The following is a 17352-nucleotide window of genomic DNA, read 5'->3' on the forward strand; positions in this document are numbered from 1 at the left end:
CTAAAAAATTTTCTTCAAAAAAAATTGTCTACCCAAAACCAAACAAAACCAAACAGCAACATATACATCAAAACCAAAACAAAGTAATTTAATCAGATATCATAGCAATGAAGAAGTAACATTGTATCTGGTTTTAATAACAGAAAATATACTGCATCAGTGTAGGTCATCAAAAACATGTCAGATGCTCACAGCACACCTGTGAGCTGTTCATGGACCACCAGTGCTCCCTGGGACATATTTTTAAGACACACTGGTCTAAGGAGAGACAGCTCTGAGAGGAATCGCAATGTTAGTATTGATTGTGCATTTTACCCAAAATGGCAACTTTAAGATTTTCCTTTTCTCTTCAGCACATGCAGTGAAATGTGGTCTCTCTTTCATAGGTGTAGCAAGGACTCGGTTTTAATTATGAATGCCAATTTATTAATTGTACATTAATCACAAAAAAAGCATTAGTACTGGTGTGAAGCAAATCATTTTTAGATGATTACTCAAACAGTCTTAATGCTGCGTTATGAAGTGTCTGTTCTGGTAACCCTTTGTATGCATCAGAGCAGGGCAAACAAGGTGCACACCAATTTTTAAACCTGCTGTTAGTAAAGTAAGAGAGAAACGTAAATTATAGTATTTTGCTAAGAGCTGTTCACATATGTTATCAGTGAATGTCGTAACCCTTCATTCCGGACTGCTGGCAAACAAAGCATCAACACAACTATCTGAATTGTGATTATCCTTAACTTGTCACTTCAGCAAATGCAACGTTCTTCTGTGCTTAAATGTCATGGAAGAACACTGCAACTTTGTCTGCTCCCCACGCTTGCATTACCATTTGTGAAGCTGAATTTAGATTAAATGGAGCCCCACTTGGCAGGGGGCATGAAAATGGCAAATGAATTAATTAAGAGTGGAACAAAGTGAATTGTAAATGAATTCTGCAGGAGTACACAGCGGTGGTATGCGAGAGGCAGTGATGTCCAGTGGTCAGGGCATATGCTTGAGGCAATGGAGAGCTGAGTTCTAGTCTTGGGTCTTCTACCTATTTGCTTGTGACCTCAGGCAAGTCAACAAAGTCTGTGCTTCTGTTTTCCCTCCCACCCATTGTCTTCTCTTTTTAATTAATAAGCTCTTCCAGGCAGGGACTCTGGTACTATAGACTGTACAGTGCCTGGCACGAAGGGGTCCCAACCTCAAATGACACCTCTCCACATGACTGTAATGTTAACAACAGGCTATGTTCAGTAGCGGCCATCATGGAAAAGGAACCACACAAATACATGGGAAAAGTGCTATCCCTGGTACATGTGGAAAGATTTATAGGCTTGGCTTTATTTAGGTGGGTTTGAGGCAGCAGAATTTCCTCAGCAAAAAGCAACCACCATGAGCTCAGTGCATTTGCTCCCAAAGCTTTCCTTGTACACCTGTAGGCTTTAGTTAACAATTATCTCCATATTCTTCCTGGAACGGAGGTGTAATATGCTGTCACCTACCTTCTGGCTTCACTTCTGGTGGTGGTGGCATTGCCTTTGGATTTGGGCAGCAGCAGAGCAGTGGCTGCTGGCAGGCCACCTAGCTCAGACGTCAGTGCCGCCACTAGCAGCAATGCAGCACAGAAGGAAAGTTGGAATGATATGCTATGGCTTCCCTTCCTTCTGCACAGCCACTGGTGGTTGGTGACCAGAGAGCAGGTACCACTGGCCCAGATAGCTATGTCAGACGGCAGCACCACCAGCAGCAGCACAAAAAAGAAGGGTGTCACTGAATTTTATTGCTGCTCTTTCTTCTGCACATTGGTGGCAGCAGCTTTACCTTTCAAGCAGGGCAGACAGAAAGGCAGAACCATCCCCAGCAGTGGTGGAGGAGGAAAGGTGTTATGATGTGGTATTGCCTCCTATCTGTGTCACTGCTGACATCAGTGCTGGATTTCAAACCGGAAGGCTGCAGAGCTACAGCCTCTGGCCAGGCACCTAGCTCAGAAGGCAGCACTGCAGCCGCAACCGTCACCCTTCCTTCTGTGCCACTGTTGGTGGCAGCTCTGCTTTCCCAGATAAGTAGCTAGAAAGTGGTGGCTGCTGGCAGGACAACCAGCTCAGAAGTCAATGCTGCCGCCAGCAGCAGTGCAGAAGCCAGGGTGGCACGGCATATTATTGCCACATTTTCTCCAGCACTGCTGTTGGTGGTGGGAGTTGCCTCCTCAGCTGTGTGGCAGCAGACCAATGGCCTCTGGTGAGGTGCCCAGCTCGGATTACAGCACTGCTGCTACCAGCGGCATGGAAGGAAGGGCACTGGGGCATGGTATTGCCCCTCTTCCTTCTCTGCCACTGCTAGCAATGATTCCATTTTACATGGGCAGCTGGCCCACGCTGGAGTTTGGACTCACTCACAATTAGCCACATAGACTATTTTAAAGGGGAAACCTAATGTTATCTGGAAAGCTGATTTCAACGTGTCTTGGTTTACAATGTAATCCCTAGTTAATTCACAGGCCACTGTACTATTGCTGGGGACCAGGCTTTCCCCTCCTGGGACCTGATCTCACCTAAATCCCACTACAACAAATGCGCAGGCACAGGCAAATGGCAGAGATTTTCCATTCTTCCACTTAGAAAGAAAGAAATTGGATCCATGAGACACTCTGAGTGTCAGCAAAACTGGCTGCAGAATTGCACTCAATGGAGGAAGAAAAACCTGGGATCTTGAACGTCATACTCTTCCTCTGGCTCTGCGCATATCACAAATATATCCAACAGACCCAACACATCCAGCAGAAAAAATAGCTGCTCTGTGTAACTGTGTCAATGATATGCAGATTAAGAACTGCCAAATATGCTGTGGCACAATACACTGGACAAAGCACTCAGAAATCCTTTAATCCTTTAATCCACAAACACACACTCAGTAAATAAAACACATGGTTTTGATGGGAAACCCAATTACTTTGATTACAGCAGCTGAGGGAAATATTTTTTTTATTGTTTTATGCAGCATAAATGGGGAAAAGACTGACGGAGTTTAATGGAATTCTCTTTAAAAAAGCATCTTCTTTATCTCCTTGGACAGGCTCATCCCTGGAGTAATCCCTATGCAAATTAGTGGGCTCATGCCATAGCTAAATTTGATTCCTTGTCTTTCAACTTTAATCCCCGATTCATTGAATGTGAGGAGTGCCCTCCATGTGGTATTGTCATTGAGAATGGAGGCTAGCGTCCTTCCTGACTCCTTACTCTCTACCTTGGTCTATGTATTTGCCTTGGTCAGGCTTGAAGGCTACAGTCCTATTCATGCAGATGTTTTTCAGGTTGTTCTTTGCTTCCATTGCCTCAACGGAGAGACCTAGAAATCAGATCTGGCTCTGCTGAAGCTACACATTCTCCACGAGGCAATGAGTGCTCCTACCACCCCCCAGCAGAAGAACCTGTTGGTAGCCATTTTAGTAAAATTGCACAACACTGGATCAATCGAGATGCTGGTGTAACCCACATGCCTAGGGGGTCTCGTTCACCGTCCCATGTAGTGGCACCTAGACCACTTACACAGAGAATGAGAGCCCTCCACAGCCTTAGCTGAGTCAGCTGGCTTTTAGCTCAACCTGTAGAGGGTCAGGCACCAAGTTTCAGATGTCACAGATCTGAGTCTGCCTGTGGGCAGTTACAAGTGTGGGCTTGTCCTGGCTTTCAGCTGGGTCACTGAAGCTTGGTACTTGCTTCCTCAGCTCTGTGTGTGTGTGTGTGTGTGTGTGTGTGTGTGTGTGTGTGTGTAAACCACACACTTAGGGGTGGGATTCCCTGTCCAATGTAATGGCACCTAGACCACTTACAGAGAAAGAATGAGGCTCCTCTACAGCCTTAACTAAGAGGCAGCTGTTTTTATCTCAGAGTTCAGAGGCTCATGCATTAAATTGCAGAAGTCCCAGGTTCGAGTCCACTGAGGGTTTTTTTTTTACTTGTAAATGTGATGGTGCTTCTGTGAATCTAAAGCAGATCATGATGGGTATGAGAACAGGCTGGCATTCCCTCTGAAACACTGTATAGTAACTTGAATCTGCAATGACTACTGACGAACAGAAATATGGCAAGGATAAAATTAAAGCTAGAAGAGGGATTATTTTAATAATATGAGTTTATGATAGATCAGAGATTGTCTGATCCAAAGAAACATTTTACTGTGTATAGAGTGACAGAGACTTAAAAAGTTTGTTCAAAGAGAAGGGATCTCAGTTATCCATGACCTGCAACAGGCTGAGTGTCAGGAATATGTGGCTCATTAACCATGTAGTATGAACAATGGGACAATTAATATATACAATTACGGAGAAGGGAGTAGTTTGTGACAATAGGGTCAATCCCACATGTTCATGAATCAAGAATTTCCGAATTATTATTATTCTTAATGAGCTGTATTGAAAAAGTAATTGGAGTTTCTAGCCAAGACAGAGCCTCATTAATTCCCAGCAAAATTCCATGCAAACACTCAAGGACTAATTTGTGTTCAGTGTGGACTCCTGCATACCTCAAGGAACAATTTCCATGCTTATTCCATCCTTAGCGTCCCAGTCTATTCCAAGTGCCTGCAATGATTTTTTGAAACCTGTAGTTACTGCTATTATTTCTACCATTTTATTCCCCCTGAAAACTATTTGAAACATGGGTCAGTTATGTATCTATAGATTTTATTTTGTCATTCTCATTTTATTTTATTTCTTGTGAAACCTAAAAATGGTATTCTAATGGTAGATCATATGCTCTTTGGTGAAGGTGCCATGTCTTTGTTCTGTTTGTACAGCTCCTAGCACAATGAGATTCTGGTTTCGGACAGCTGCTCTTTGGGTCTACTGCATTAGAAATAATAGTGCAGAGATGCATTTTTCTCAAAAATCATGAGGGGATAAATTTGCCTATTTTTAAAAGTATGTTTTGGTTAAAATTGAATATTGGTTAGATTTCCCACACTCCATTCAATCAATCACACTTGTCTGTAGGCACGGATAGAAAATGATGGTGTGATGACTTGAACTGCTATCCTGGGAAAACAGTGCTCTCTCACTGCCGTTGGCTCCCTTAGGAAATTACAGCCCTATCTCAGTATTCAGGGGTTTTAAAACTGTCAGTGCCTGGCAGAGATGAGCAATAGCAATTCCAGGTGTTCTCAGCCTTGAGTTTTGAAATTGTTTTCACCTCTAGATGCAAATGTCCCTTTCAAGGTGAGAAATGTCACACCAGAAAGGCAAAAGAAATTCCAAGCAATTACATTGCTGAAGACATTTCTATGGATTCTTGATAACTTCTAAATAATAAAAAAGACAAGAACCTTTCATAATTTATATACAGGTTTTCTGCACTGGGAAAAATATAAGTGTCGAATAAATCTGTTAGGCTATTTCCTGATTGTTGAAATCTATAATTGGTTTATTTATCAACATTCAGCCAAGCTTTCCAATAGAGTACCCTTGCTCCTAAGGGTGTCAGGTGATTCAAAATAACTTAATCTAATATCACCAGGTGATACACCAAGTCCCAGCTTTGAGCTTAAAGTGAAAAAACCCCAACATAATAGCCAAAAGCCCTGGCACAGATAACATCTCATTTTTTGAAGAGGTGGACACATTAAACCAAGGCAGGAAATAATATGTATCCTCACAAGTATACGACATAGCACACAACTTCCTGAGAGAGTTTTTCCATGTGACTGGATGGTGATAAATGCTAGAGAAATCAGAGAGCTTATTCAGTTGGTAGGAAACACAGTGTCCATCTTTTTTGGTGGAATATTGGTAAAAAGACAGAGATTTGAAGTACCTGGGAAGAAGATGGTTAGCGATGGGGCAGCTGTTATGACTGTGAGGGCGGTGATGAATAAGGATAAATATATCAAAGGTGAGAGTGGTGCTTTTCGTATATTTGATGATTTTCATGTCTTATCTACTTCTTTTTAGAAGCTAAAGAGCATAGGATGGCTGATTGAAATGTATATGGATTACTTTAAAAAGACATGCACAAACAAATAAGTAATAGTCCCAATGACCAAGTGACTAGTATTATCTCCATTTTATGCACAAGAGGTTTGAAGCATGGCTTTTAAATATGTCCAATGGTACATAATGAGTCAATGAAAGGACTCAGATGTGAAATTGCCACACTAATACTAGTCTGTGATCTATCCTTTAAAAGAGCATCTGTATCAATGACTGGAGGATGGCTAATGTGCTGCTGATTTTTAAAAAGGGCTCCAGATGTGATCCCTGAAGTTATAGACTGGTAAGACTGACTTCAGTGTTGGGGAGACTGGTTGAAACTATAGTAAGGAAAAGAACTGTTAGACACAGAGATGTAAACAATTGGCTGGGGGAAGAGTCAACATTGTTTTTCTTAAGGGAAATCATGCCTCACCAATCTACTAAAATCAACAAGCATGCAAACAAAGGGGATCCAGTAGCTATAATATACTTAGATTTTCAGAAAGCCTTTGACAAGTTCCATCACCAAAGGCTCTTAAGCAAAGGAAGTTGTCATTGGACAAGAGGGAAGGGAAGTAATTGGTTAAAAGATAGGTCACTAAGGCTAGGAATACATGGTCACTGCTGAATGGAGAGAGGTAAACAGCAGTGTGGCCCAAGGGTCTGTTCTGAGACCTGTCCCATTCAACTTATTCATAAATGATCTGAAGAAAGGGGTAAATATAGATGTGGCAAAATTTGTAGATAATACGAAACTTCTCAAGATAGTTAAATCCCAGGCAGACTGCAAAGAGCTACAAAAGACTTCTCAAAACTAGGTGAATGCACAACAAAATAGCAGATGAAATGTAATGCAAAGTTAAAGCATATGGGGAAACAAAATCCCAATTATATGTATAAAATCATGGGAGTGTAATTTAGCAGTTACCACTTGAGAAAGTGATCTACGAGTTTTTGTGGATAGTTCTATGAAAATATCCTCTCACTATGAAGTGGCAACCAAAACAGCAAAGAGAATTGTGGGACTCATTCAGAAAAGGAGAGATAATAAGATAGAAAAAATCAGATTTCTTCTCCATAAATCCATGGTATGTCCACACCTTGAATACTGCAAGTAGATGTGGTCACTCCATCCCAAAAAGATGTATTTGGAACTGGAAAAAGTTCAGAGCAGGGCAACAAAGATACTATGGGTGTGGAACAGCTTCCATAGGTGGACAGATTAATAAGACTGAAACTTTTCACCTTGGGAAAGAGATGACCAAATGAGAATATGATAGAGGTCTATAAAATCATGACTGGTGCAGAGAAAGTAAATTAGGGAGTACCATTTATTCCTCTTAACACAAGAACTAGTGGTCACCAAATGAAATTAATAGGCAGCAAGTTTAAAAGAAACAAAAGGACTTCTTCACACAACACACAGTCCACTTGTGGAACTCTTTGCCAGAGGATGTTGTGAAGTCCAAGAGTATAGCAGTGTTCAAAAAAGAGCTAGCCAGATTCCTAGAGGATAGTTCCTTTCATGGATACTAGCCAGGATTGGCAGGGATGGTGTCCTTAGCCTCCATTTGCCAGAAGCTGGGCATGAATGACAGTGGTCACCTGATGATTAACTGTTCATTCTCTCAGGACACCTGGCATTGGTCTCTGTTGGAAGAAAGACTTCTGAGATAGCTGGACCTTTGCTCTCACCCAGTATGGCTGTTCTTATTTTCTTGTGTCAGAGATCATCTTAGAACTCTGCAGGTCTTTATACAATCTGTTGAACTGGTCGCTAGAGTTTGGTGCAAAGTACTGTGGCAGACCACAGGCAGCACACTACAAGAGCCTGGTAGACAGATAATATACTGGGAGCTGGGCCAGTGCCTTTTTGTTCCTCATCTAGGCTCACAGAATGCAGCCCAGCAGCCAGGGGAGGCAGCTGGGGCTTGTTAAGAATGTCTGCAGCTACAAGGCTAATCAGACACCTGCTTCCATTTAAGGGCTTCTGGCTCACTATAAAAGGTTGTCTTGCCTCCTCCCCACCCCCCCTGCCCCTGCCGAGTGAGGGGAAAGGAGAAGAGGGATAGGAGAACTGAGGTGTGGAAGAAAGAGGAGGCTCAGCCAGGTATGAGGGATGGTGCTAGAGGGAAGTGATTGGAGAAGCAGCTAAGAGGAAGGCTGCTGTGTTTGGGGTGGTGAAAAGCCACATGAGTTGCCACCAGTCTTGGGTCCCTGGGCTAGGAACCCAGAGTAGTGGGTAGGTCTGGATTCCCTTTCCCTAGAGACCTACTGTAGCAGGAGGACAGGGCATTGGAAGCAGTCTTGGCCTTTCTTGTGACTTGCCTGTGATGGTTTGGTGAGTGGAGACCCTGGCCTCTAGAAAGACCAAAGGCAGTGGAAGGGTCTCTGTAAGCCTCTTAAGCATGCAACAAAGTCCACCAAAAACACAGACCCTCTAGAGGGGCAACAAAGGGACCTGTCACAGTACCAAGGAATGCATGGGTTCAGCTCTGTTGTTGAGCTGTGGTGTTGCTTTGAGTAAGTCACTTAAATCTCTAGGAGTGAAATGAGGCTTGGAATATGGCTACACTCAAAAGACCTACAGTAGGGCTGTGGCTGGCCTGAGTTTCTTGACTGGGGCTTCTTGGGCTCAGGCTGAGAGGCTACAAAATTGCAGTGAGAGTGTTCAGGCTCATGGTGGAGCCCTGGCTCTGAAGCTGTGGGTGGAGGGTGTCAGAGCTCAGCCTGAACATCTACCTGGCTATTGTTAGCCCTGCATGCTGAGCCTGAGTCAGCTAACCAGGGCTCTAAGATGAGTGCTGTGGGGTTTTAGTTGCAGTGTAGATGTACCTATAGAGTCAATGTGCAATGGAGGAGGAAGATTTGGAAACCTAGTAATGAGTTTACTGCAAACATGCCTGAAGTATTCTGATGTGAAGGGGTCGGGGGAAATCCCAATACACAAGTATGTGAGCTGCTGTCCTGGAAACCATTGTTTGTACTCACTTTGAGCAATGGCCTCATAGTCACTGTTTGCTAAATTCTCTTGAGTAAAAGTTATTCCAGCAATCATCTTGTTTAATGTTGCTTTGAGTATTAAAAAAACTTACTTGCCAAAAACTTACGTAAGCAGGATTATAGTATTTGTGCCTTTTGTTTACCTTTTAGGGAACTAATGTGTGGTGTAGCTGGAGACACTGGAGTGCCTACTTAGCATTCTCCCTATGGGTGATTGTGAAAGAAAAGAGAAGTTTAAGTAGTATGCAAATAGCCAAAATAAATCTGGAGGCCATTCAGGAGTAGCGTGTGCCATTAGGTTAAATGGCTGGAGTCAAATATTATTTCTGTACAATGTGAGGGTGATCAGCCACTCCGAGAGGCATAGCAGCCAAGGAACAGGAAACAAAAGGATGAAGTAAATTAGCCTCGGCATAGAACAAGTGAAGCAAATACATAAATAGAACCTGGGTAATTGGAGGCAAATCCTCTGACTAGTCAGCTACTGGTTATAGTTTGAGATACGGTGGTACACTTATTTGTAGCACTTACTCATGTGTTTAAAGTTACATATGTGCTTAATCCCATTGCTTTCAAAAGAACTTCACACAAGCCCTGGATTTGACCTGCATGTATGAATTTGCAAGATTAGGATGTATATTTGTGGCTGAATTCATGCAATTGATTTTGTGCAGTTGGCTATTTTGAGCCACTGAACACCCATATAGGTTCTAAGGAAGTTAATGGAGTTTGGACCCATCTGGTAGAGCACAAAAGACTCCACTCTGAGCAGTCTCATGGCAGCTGGTGTATTTCTTTTGGGGACTGTTGCAAAAAAGAATGAGCCTTTCCTTTAACTCCAGGTTGCTGTCTGACTGGCCAAGGGGAGTAACATCAGGGACACTTTCACGCCTTTTCTTGAGTGTGAAGCCTTGCCTGTGCTTGGGGGACTTATCCTATCAGCCTTATCCTCTTCTGTAGGGCAGCTGCAGAGACCTGTGCAGCTGACCGAGCTTGTGGAAGTTCATGCTCATGGTACACTATTTATCAGGGCTGGGCTAACATTCTGGAGGGATGTTCACACTTGTACTCTGTCACATTGTGTGTGGTGTGAGTTGTTTTGTGCTGCCAACTCAAAGGTGAGATGGATTCAAAATGCCCTGCCTCTATCCTAATCTGGCTATGACATGTCATTGTTCCCCTTCCCCACTATTTCCCCAGTTGAGCAACTTCCATGAAACGCACACTGGTCTGGACACGCTCCATTTTCTCACCTCGTGGCCCAGGAGAGCCGTGGGGGGAAGTGGATGAGGGACGTTTACAGGTTGAATCTTTCATGTTACAGACAGAAGACTAAATAAGAGAGGCTGTACTTTTGGGGGGTGGGGACTGTCAGTTTTCTTGAACTGGCCTTAGTTATCTTGCAAACACCCAGGATTTAGGCAGTTATTCTTACCTTTAGGAGTCTGTACCCTAGACAGAGGTGAACGCTTTCCATTACATCATATCCAAAGTGTGTCTTTCCTGCAGGACACATTTTTATTTGATCTCAAGCAAAAGGGCAGTGTGGAAACAAACTTCCCCCATGGGAAAATTCTACCATTAAATGTTGACACCTGCTTAAAATGCAGCCCCCACCTCATTCATCCTTCCTTACCTACCTGTTGTATAGAGTCCTTTAGGTAAAAACCCATTATGTATTCCTACAATAACTAGATCAATACTGTGTATCTATGACACCATCCATTGATAGGGACATAATTAGATTTTTATCTGTTTTAGTGAGGTGCAGCCATTTCATTACACCTGACCTGGATTAGTTGCTACATGTCTCCCTCATTAAAATCTACAGCACCTGTGCTAATGGGTTTTGTTTCTATCAAGATATAACGAGGACTGGCATATCTGCATATTCTCCAAGTGAACCAAGAACAGACAAATACTCCATTTTATTACCATCTGACAGAGACATAATGAGTGTGGAGAAGCTCATTACCGCTGCATTATGTGATGATTTAACTTGAAATCCTAGCCATGCTGCAGCCCAGCAGCAGTTGGTTTTGTGGAAGTGTTTGAGTTTATTTGTTTGAACAGAAAGATTAGCCCCTTCATACCAGTCCTGCGCTCAATATAAATTCTATTTGTTGTTCTCATTAGGCATTGCCCTTGCAAGGTCTTTGCCTGCCTGAGGGTGCATTACATGGTGAGATCATGCAATTTATGTAGGCAGATTTCTCTGATGCTTACTAACACCTATGGCCCTTGTGAGGTTGTGGAAAGAAAGGAACATGGGGTTCAAAGTGATCCACATTATTACCTTTCTTGTGCATGTTCTCCACCATCAAATTTTCTTCCCAGCCCAGCATACCAGTGAGTGAGAAGGGGGAAGCATGTTCTCACAGGCTAAAAGAGACGTGGAGAGATGGGCACTTGCCTGTTATCAGACTACCAGCTCATGTTCCCCATTGGTTGGCAGGTTGAGTGGAAGCCAATGTTCCTGCTAATCTTTTCCATCCATGCGCACAATACATTTATGCGCACCAAGGTGCAGGTACACTACCAGTAGACACCTTATTGTTGGATAATTTTATCCTTGAGACATGTAGCTGTATCTGGGTGTATGGAGGGAGAAAGGGCTAGGTTCTACAGCCCTTACTCCTATCAAGTAGGGCTTACTCACACAAATAACCAACATTATTTTCAGCTGAGGGGTCCTGTGTGATTCATTGGAAAAGTTTGAAGGTCTCCATGGAGGGACACCCAGATCGCACAGACTGTTTATTCTCACTAATGCCATCTAACCCCTTTCAAAGCTTAAGTTAACACTGCTCATGTCAATGCAGCTGTGATCTAGAAATGAGCACTGTGGAAATCTGTCAGGGCTATCTTCAAACAATAGGCTGCAAATGTGTTCCTGCATTTTTCCAGGTGGGAAAATAAGGGACAATTGATAAAGTAACCAACATGGACCTGAAGCTTTTTCAGTGCTTGGTGGTTGATCAGATGTAATTTAGACTTTATTGTGTCAGAGTTAGAAAAATCATATTTCACCTGGGACAGCTCCTGCCAGTACACAGAGCAGACTTGAAACATGGTGCATATGTCAAAATGAGGATTTCAGCTGCTCAATATGTAGAGTTAACAGATTGTTGTCTAATTAAGATCAGATGGTCCCTACAGTGAATCAAATACCCTGGCAATCAATTGACTTAATCTTGGGTATGAAAGTGCTCTGTAGCCACACTTCTCCACTCACCTATACTCCCGGGGTTTCATTAATGTGAATGAATGTTGATTTTTATCCCTGAGTCCAGGGGTGTGCAAAGTGGGTTGTGTGTGGAAATTTTGCAAGTGGGTGCAGCATGATCAGCCCTGCCCTGCCTCTGCTGTGGCTTCCACTGCCTCCCTGTGACATATGTTGGCTCACCTAGCCTACCTCCACACAGCCTCCATTGCTTCCCTTCTCTCTCCCATGGCCTCCACTGCTGCCAAGGGAGTGTGGTGACCAATGGGCATGGTGCCCTGACCACTGCCGCACCCTCTGGGCCAATCAGAATGTGTGGCGGTGTCACTGGGAGCCCCTGTGTCAGGCAATAGGGGCAGCCAGCAAACTCTGGGCTGATCCCCATAGTTTGGTCCCCACAATGTGCTGGTACCCTGGACTTCCCTGCCCCAAGACGTTCTGCAGTCAGGGGTGGGGTTGGTATGGTGCTGCTGAACCATCCTGCCCACACACAGCACAGCCTGGGATCACCACCTCCCTGCTCCAGCCAGGGCAGCTCCAAGGAGGTGGAGGTGGTGATAGAGGTGAGCCCTTGGAGTGCCCCTGCCTGTCCTCTCCGTAGCCCACTTCCCCCTTCAAACTATGACTCATGTGCCCCTTGCCCTTTGGGGCACCCCCTGGAGCCTCTAAGCACCCCCTGCCTGAGTGCCCTCCCACATCCCCTCTTTTCTTCCCTCAGATATGGAGGGTCCCTACTAATTTCAGGGAAGAAAAGTGGGGGCCCAACATAGTTTGCTCACCCCTTCTTAATCTACAGTGGGTGAATAGGTTGGAGACAGGATGCAAATTTAGCTAGTGTAATGAACATTGTGATTTTTGACCATGGCTGAGTCAAATGTGATGACATCTCAGCGTGATGGCTTTGCTAGCACACTGGCAAAGATTTGCTGGCACTAAGAACAGGTTCAGTGGGCCAGCCAGCGATGCTGGAATTCTGGAGATTGGCTCCTTGGAGCATGGAAGACAAGAGGGCCAAGAGGAGGAGCTTTGTGCTGCGAGAGCTGATGCTGAGTACAGAAAAAAGAATACCCCTTGTTTCCTTACTTGTTGCTCTGCTGCTGTCATATTCATGGCATCCCAGGGTTGCCAGTTCTAGCAGGCAAGGCAGCATTTCAGCCTAACAGGCTGCTTAGTAACAGAGGGAGCTGTGCTAGTCTATATACTATCAACATGAAAAGCAGTTAAGTAGCATTTTAAAGACTAGCAAATAACTTATTAGGTGAGCTTTCGTGGGACAGACCCACTTCTTCTGAAGTATAGGGTCTGTCCCACGAAAGCTCACCTAATTATTTTGCTAGTCTTTAAAGTGCTACTTAACTGCTTAGCATCTACTCTAACTGCTGTGGAAAGGGTTGTCTTGTGTGAGAGTCACTGGTGGGAGTCTGAGTACTGTTCTGCACACCAACAGTGGTAGGTCAGGGAGATGGGGACAAAAGAAGACTATTCCCTTACGAAGGGGCGCATAGGAGAAGCACTGAACTAAAAAGATGCAACTACTGATTATTTTCACCAATAATTCTCACACATAAGACACATTATGTTGATTGTATTGACTGGGAAGAAATAGCCTCCCTGCAGAAAGAGACTTTGGAACTCAGCTCAGTTGCTGGTATTGCAGAGGATTATACTTTAAGTAAATCCAGGGATCATTATGGCAAAATATATTCCACACTATTCCTTTTCAGGTAAACATTCAGCTGTAATGCAGCTTTAATAGGAGGAGTATCTCCCTCCAAAACCCTATACTTTACAGCATACTAATAATAGCATCTGCTATTTATTTCTATCCCATGGACTGATTGAAAATGGGACAGTAAATCCCAGAAGCTTTCTGCAGCATAATCCTTAAATACAATACACCAAGCTGAGTAGTCCTGTAGAATCTTACTTGGGAAACATTTTTGCGTGTTTGATGCCTTCTTAGGGAGTAAGGGGTGGGAACTAAAACATTTTAATAATATGAAAGGGAAATTTTAAAAAAGTCTGTCTAGGAAAGCATCCAGGGAAGAGAAGTGAAAAGAACTGTGTGTAGGGAAAACTATGCAAACACAGGGATTGGTTTGCCAAGTCAGAGCAATTGCCCTTCTTCATCATCCTGTCCCTAGTGGTGGCCACTACCAGAGGCTTTCAAGGAAGAAGCAAGAAACAAAGCAGAAAACAATTATGGAATTAACTTAACTTTCTTTCCAGCATCATCTCTTAGGCACAGTTTTCCCTATAAGCTGTGTGCTTGGGCAGCCACCCAGCTGATTAGCAGAGCAACTCCAGCTGCCCACAGCCAGCAGCATGTGTTTCTACTGGTGGTGCACATCCACCTATGCCCTTGAGCACATAACTTATTCTGCATATGGATGGAAAAATTGGAGGGAGCACTGGTTAGGGAGCAGTTTATGCCCTAAAGCATGAATGCAGAGATCTCTCTTTGAATAATAAAAAAGGAAGAAAAAAACTTTCCAATCAGATGTGATTATGGAGGGCCTCATTGTTTACAGACTTTATCTAAGCCAGGCATCAGCAAGCCCCAGCATGGGTGCCAAGAGTGACATGCAAGCTGATTTTCATTGGCACATGAAGTGGAACTCAGCCCACCCTTTTCTCCATCATGCAGTCAGGAGCTTGCTCAAAGCCAAGATGCCTGTGGATTAACAAAAGACCAGATAAAGCTACCAACCACCACATAAAGAGTGAAGTGCTGCATCTTTTATTTATTAATGAAGCTATTGAAAGCAGGACCGTTAGTGACTTTAAATAGTATCACTGTCACTCAGACTGTACATAGAGGTCAAAATGTCAAATTTTGGCTCTGTGTCTTGGAAAGGTTGCTGACCCCCTGACCTAAGTTTTTTAATTGAACTTTGCTGTACTCTTGGCCTCATTGATATCTTAGGCCCAAGATATCCACTCTAAATTATGTTTAGAGTAACAGTACTTCCTTTCATCAATTTTATTTTTCTCTTTTTTTAATCTAAGTGGCTGTCCCCTTGCATTAGGAGTTGTATCTCAAGTATACTGAGCCTCAAAAGTAGGAGTGAACACTGTGAAACATGAGGTGAGTGAATGAATTTATTGGCTTCAGTAGGTTTTGGAACTGCCCTAATATCTGAAATTTTTTAACAAGATGAAGCTGGTTTGGAGCCTTCAAAATGAAAGGCGCATTTTATATATATATATATATATATAGAGTATTGCTATTGTGCAATAAGAGATGTAATATTAATCATTAATTATTAGGCAGTTGGGCATACATTATCCAATATATTTCCTTTTGAGAATACCAGATCTTCCAAAAATATGGCTTCTGTTGGGTTCCACTGTGTGTTAGACCTGGGACCAGTAGACTGTAGACTTTGTGTGCTGTTCTCAAGCCTTACTGCCAGGCTTTAGTAGGAACTACTAGCAAATTTTCAGTGGGAATCTTCATTAGAGCTAAGTGCATACTGTTATATGCTAAAAGACACCACACTATACATTATTGTGTGCATGTTTAAAAGATCTTGTCATGGTTTATAATATGCCTTTAGGGATCCGAAAAATAAAATCTCTTCCTCACCATGCTTTGTCCATTTGTCAGTTTCCCTCATGTTTCTAACTGACTTGGAAATGAATGTGGCTTTCTGTGCTTGCCCTTTTGTTTGCACACCATTATCTGATGTTGGTACAGCTCTGAAAACAGTGCTTGATAGTTAATTGCTCCTGCAGAGCCATCAGACAGAGCACAAGAGCAAACCTTGTTCAGATGCATAGTACAACACACTGCATAAACACTGGCTCTTTCTAGGTTTTTTACCAGTTTTCTGTGATCAGATACATTTTAAATTTTTTCTTCTGCATCTTCTCTCTCCTTCATGTCTGGGTTGTAAAACCTGCCAGGCTGACAGAGAATTAAGTCCTCTTCTATTTAAGTTTTACCATGTGGCGCGCACAGGCATTGAGCAAGGAGGAGTTTGCACTATGTACTGTGTTTCTGAACTGGTTAATTCACTTCTGAAGGCCAGAGAACAGTTCAGTCTCCAAGCCTATTTATGTCCTTGTCTTCTCAGATGAGAACTGCCAGCTGATGGCCTTTCTGGGTGGCTGGCTTTGGTGATGTGCACACTTTTACAATCAGAAGTAATGGGCATATCTACACTTCAGGCAGGGTTTGTGATTGAGAGTATGTAGACATACCCAAGTTGTTCTGGATCCAATTAGATAAAAATACTAAACAGGTATATTGATCTCTAGGTCTTTATCCTCTAGGTACTAAAAAGTATAAACTGGGACAAATGTTGGCTGTCATGAAATGAACCTCCACAGCATTCCCTTGAATTAGGATTGTAATTTTTCAGTTTGTTTAGGTCAGGGGTCAGCAACCTTTCCTAGGCAGAGTACCAAAATTTGATCTTTTGACCTCTACGTACAGTCTGAGTGCTGATGATACTTTTTAAAGTCACTAATAGTCCTACTTAAAACAGCTTCATTAATAAATAAATGAAGACACAGACCTTTACCATTTAGGTGGTGGTTGGTAGCATTATCTGGTCTTTTGTTAATCCTCAGGCAGCATGGCTTTGAGCAAGCTCCTGGATTCATGGAGGAGGAGGAGGGGCAGGGATGAGCCAGTGCAAATTGGCTCATGTGCCACCCTCAGTTTAGATTGTAAATGTCCATGGCATGGCAAGGTCCAAACATACAAAAAATCACAAACTTGAGTGACTTTTAAAAGAGACATTTTAAATACTTTGTTTCTTGAACCTTTAAGGTGCACTCTGGTCACATTTTTCAAGCTCATTTCCATAGCTGGAGAGGGCCAGAGTCGTCTTTTTTCTTTTAAGAATGAGAACTAAAGTTCTTGTAGTTGCATGATTCCAAGAGCTGGATTTATTTGTTTATTTTAAAAGGCAGGGGGATGGACAAATGACTGGCCACACTACAGCTGTCAAAATTTGAAGCATGAATATTTCTACCAGATACATTATTTTAATTCTAATATTAATTTTTGAAGGCTACCCCAAAATGGTCGGTGAAATACACAGATGGTGGGACTCTATACTTGCACATTCACCAAGCAGCAGTTTGGCATTAAAGACCTTAATTGGAATAAAAACAAGCAAACATTTAATTACATTTTTCTCACTGTGAATTGAGAATAAAG

This window comes from Carettochelys insculpta, chromosome 16 (assembly GCF_033958435.1).
Source record: "Carettochelys insculpta isolate YL-2023 chromosome 16, ASM3395843v1, whole genome shotgun sequence".
Lineage (NCBI taxonomy): Eukaryota > Metazoa > Chordata > Testudines > Carettochelyidae > Carettochelys > Carettochelys insculpta.